General features: G+C 41.2%; 1 pseudogene; it reads left to right on the top strand.

The window, feature by feature from the left end:
• The first annotated feature begins 355 nt into the window (after positions 1 to 355).
• On the top strand, positions 356 to 3,740 carry LOC102762739 (annotated as a pseudogene).
• The last annotated feature ends 831 nt before the right edge of the window (positions 3,741 to 4,571 follow it).

Raw genomic sequence — 4,571 nt, 5'->3', positions numbered from 1 at the left:
CCCCAGAGCCACAAAGATGGAACAATTTGAACATCGCCAAGGTGGAAACACACTGACTATGTTTCAATGCATCAATTCATAATGATCCTTTTGGGAGAACCTGATTGGTCACATTTGGAAGACGCTAGAGCAGTGGTTCTCAACCTTCCTAATGCCACGGCCCTTTAATACAGTTCCTTGTGTTGTGGTGACCCCCAACCATAAAATTATTTTGTTGCTACTTCATAACTGTAATTTTGCTACTGTTATGAATCGTAATGTAAATATCTGATATGCAGGATGTATTTTCATTGTTACAAATTGAACATAATTAAAGCATAGTGATTAATCACAAAAACAATATGTAATTGCCGCTGCCTCCCTGCCGGGCTCATTATGGCACCTCTCCGACTCCTCTGCTCCTGGCCAGGTCTCTGCAGCTCGCTGCGCGGCTCCTGAGGCCCCCATCCAAGGGAGGTGTTTGCCATTTTTCAACCAGCACATGTCGCCATACCAAATTTTACAAAGATCCAGTGGAAGCTGTAAAAGATATCCTTCATGGTGCAAAGATCCTGGTTGGTAGCTTCGGGCCGTGTGGCATTCCAAGAATCTCATCCTAGGTTTACTGAAGACCGGAGTCAAGGGGCTCACTGCAGTCAGCAACAATGCAGGGGTTGACAACTTTGGCTTGGGCCGTTTGTTTCAAAACAAGCAGTTAAAGCGCATGATCTCTTCGTACGTGGGAGAAAATGCAGAATTTGAGGGACAGTACTTATCTGGTGAATTAGAGGTAGAGCTGACACCTCAGGGCACACTGGCAGAGAGGATTCGTGCTGGCGGCGCTGGAGTTCCTGCCTTTTACACCAGCACAGGCTATCGGACGCTGGTGCTAGAAGGAGGGGCACTGATCAAGTGCAAGGATGTCAGCATCGCCATTGCCAGTAAGCCAGGAGAGGTGAGGGAGTTCAATGGTCAACATTTTATTTTAGAGGAAGCGATTACAGGGGATTTTGCCTTGGTGAAAGCCTGGAAGGCAGACAGTGCAGGAAACATTATTTTCAGGAAAAGTGCACGGAGTTTCAACCTGCCCATGTGCAAAGCTGCGGGAACTACAGTGGTGGAGGTTGAAGAAATTGTGGATGTTGGATCCTTTGCCCCAGAAGACATCCATATTCCTAAGATTTATGTACATTGCCTTACAAAGCAAGAAAAATATGAGAAAAGAATTGAGCGTTTATCAACCCGGAAATAGGAAGATGTAAAAGCCAAATCCGGAAAACCTGGAGATAATGTGAGGGAGCGCATCATCAAGCGGGCAGCTCTTGAATTTGAGGATGGCGTGTATGCTAATTTGGGCATAGGAATCCTACTTCTTCTGGCCAGCAACTTTATCAGCCCAAGTATGACTATCCATCTGCAGAGTGAAAATGGAATCCTGGGTTTGGGTCCATATCCATTTGAAAATGAAGTTGATGCAGATCTAATCAATGCAGGCAAGGAAACAGTTACTCTTCTTCCAGGAGCCTCTTACTTCTCCAGCGATGAGTCATTCGCGATGATTAGAGGAGGACATGTCAACCTGACCATGCTAGGAGCCATGCAGGTCTCCAAATCTGGTGACCTGGCTAACTGGATGATCCCTGGGAAGATGGTGAGAGGAATGGGAGGTGCTATGGATCTGGTGTCCAGTGCCAAAACCGAGGTGGTGGTCACCATGGAGCATCCTGCAAGGGGAAATACACATAAAATCATGGAGAAATGTACATTGCCATTAACTGGAAAGCAGTGTGTCCCCCGCATCATCACTGAAAAGGCTGTGTTTGACGTGGACAGCAAGAAGGGCTGACTCTGATTAAACTCTGGAAAGGCCTGACAGTGGACGACATCAAAAAGAGCACCGGGTATGACTTCGCAGTTTCACCAAAGCTCATGCCAATGCCGCAGGTCACAATTTGAAACGTGGAATAAACATTTATCACAGGCTGTGTGTTTTTCATTTTAACCACATAGAGTTTCAGTAATCATAACTGTATACTGAGCAAGCAACTTTTGACTAGGTTTTTCTAGCATTTTATGCTTTATACAGCCTGTTCTCAAGCGTGCTATGACATTTTGATGAACACAAAGAAAAAATACATACATGATTATAATATTTGTTTTATAAGTGCTTAGAAGGATGTCTTTACAATTGGTGCTCGCATTGAATTTTTCTCCGTCTTCTGTGGTACGTACACTGAATTGCATGCAGTTTGCATCAAGATGGGCCTGTAGGAAGAGCTTCATTGATGTACTCTTCCTCCTAAAGAAATTGTGAAGAAAAAGAGTGAGGGAGAAAAGTGGCCCCTCCCCTACGGTAACCAAGGCAGCATTGTACTGGGTCCTCAAGATAACATGCAAGTGAATTTTGATTGGGAGGAATGCTGTCTTAACGATTGATTTTCCTTCAGCATCCTCTGACGTTTTGGGTGAGCCTCCGATTGTGTGATTCCATCTTGTTTTCCTAGAGCACCTCTCTTCCTCCCACACTTTCTGTAACTAAATAGATGCCTAAGAAGGGAGGCAGGAGCATGTCTGTGTGGGAGGAGTAACTGTGCAGGAGGGAGACTTGGTGCAGGGCCAGTTGGTGCTGACATCCTACCTAAGTTGCCTTGACCAACCAACCAACCAATCAACCAACCAGCCAACCAACCATCTGTTCTTTGCCAGTGCCTCACTCATCTGGTCAGTTTCCTCATTGTTAAGCAGTGCAGTATTCATATATATCCAGACGGTCCTTAAGACTCTTTCTCTGTGTTATTGAGGACCAGTGGGCAATTTGAACAATACCTGCTCTTCAGCCAAGAAAGGCTGTGGGATAATTTATCATGAATCCATAGTCACAGTGAACACACAGGTGTGTTTTTCTTGGTTTGTTTTTTATTCTTTTCAGGCTCTCTTATTTCTGGTCAGAAAAGTTTCTAAATTTGAGTGCCTTTTCCTACAGAACAATGTTTTCTTCTGACCAGACTACTTCCTTGAACAAAGTACTTTTAATTCAACTCTATGCAAGGAGGGGAAGTAAGCATGAGCAAATCTAGGATTTGAATAGTGGCAATTGAATTTCTATTGTTAAAAAATAAACATAGTGTATTAGGTTTTGTAAGGAATAACTTCTCAGAGGTATCCTCAGTACCAAACAGTTGCCCCAGGGGTAACCCAGCAATATATGGGGTGAAAAGTCTGGGCACATTAAAGACATGCCAGACTGCTGTTCGCCAGACAGAGGCAGGCATAGCAGAGGGTGCTGTGTTGTTCCTCTGGCTCCAGACATGGGGATTTATTCATGTTTTTGGGGTGATGGTTGTCATTGAAAGTCACTTTCTCTTCATATACAGCTATTGTTGTGTCATGCATGGTAGTAGAGAGAGAAGAGAGGCTTTTTATTAAGAAGCACACTCCATATATAAAATAGTCTTTTCTACCAGCTTCATGGTTGAAAGCATACTCTCCCAGTACTGGTAAAATGGATTCTTTAGAATTTGTGAGGCCTAGAGAATAATATATATCTATGTTGGAGTTATGATCAGGAAAAATGTGTGGTATTGATGATTGCTTTATTTGCAAGCTTATTTGCTTATCATTCCAATCTGTTACTTTAAGATAATGTGTTTCTAAGAATATTCTCAACTTTAAATGGTGAAACCTAAGTAGATGACTTTATATTCTTGATTAAAGAGTACTATGGATATTAAGAAATGCAATAAGAAATACAATAAATATTTCAAATTTAAAAAAACAAACAAAAAATATGTAATTATATATGTGTTTTCCGATGGTCTTAGGCGACCCCTGTGAAAGGGTCATTCGACCCCCAAAGGGGTCGTGACACAGAGGTTGAGAACTGCTGGTCTAGGGACTCTCTGAGTTGATCCAAATTCTAACACTACATGTACTCTTAGTACAAATGCTGAGCATGAATGTGCAAGAAAAAAATACACAGTTCTTAAAATAAATGTGTTACAGTGTTAGTAATCATTCTACTTAGGAATTGTGTGATTGTTTTTTCTTCACTTTTTAAAAATTTTTCAATCAAATCTTCTGTAAAAGTGTTATTTTCTTCATTTCTATGTGGGGAACTGTAAAGGAATACACATTACAAAATATTAATACCAAAGACCACATATAGAATCAGGGACAGTGAAGAAAAACTAATTGGCTATCAATTATCACCGCATAATACATAACAAAAACCTGGCTTTGCTAAAAATCTGGTGTTACCTTTTTAAAATTTTTTATTTATTGATTTTAAGGGAGAAAGAAAGAAACATCAATTTGTTGTTCCATTTTATTTATGCATTAATTGGTTTATTCTTGTATATGCCCTGACCAGGGATCGAACACACAACCTTGGCATTTTAAGACAATGCTTTAACCGAGCTACACAGCCAGGGCTGTTGAGGGGTTACTTTTTACAATGAGAATACAGATCTGATGCCAACATAGTTCATGAATCATTCCTTGTACAACTTTAAAAAAAATTGGAGTTGTCATTCTACATGGCAACCTGATGAAAACAAAACACACTTTTGGAAATGCATTTCTTCAAAATCATG

This window comes from Myotis davidii, unplaced genomic scaffold (genome assembly GCF_000327345.1).
Source record: "Myotis davidii unplaced genomic scaffold, ASM32734v1 scaffold819, whole genome shotgun sequence".
Taxonomy (NCBI): Eukaryota; Metazoa; Chordata; class Mammalia; order Chiroptera; family Vespertilionidae; genus Myotis; species Myotis davidii.
The sequence above is the reverse complement of the archived record's forward strand: the minus strand, read 5'-3'. Positions and strand labels throughout refer to the sequence as shown.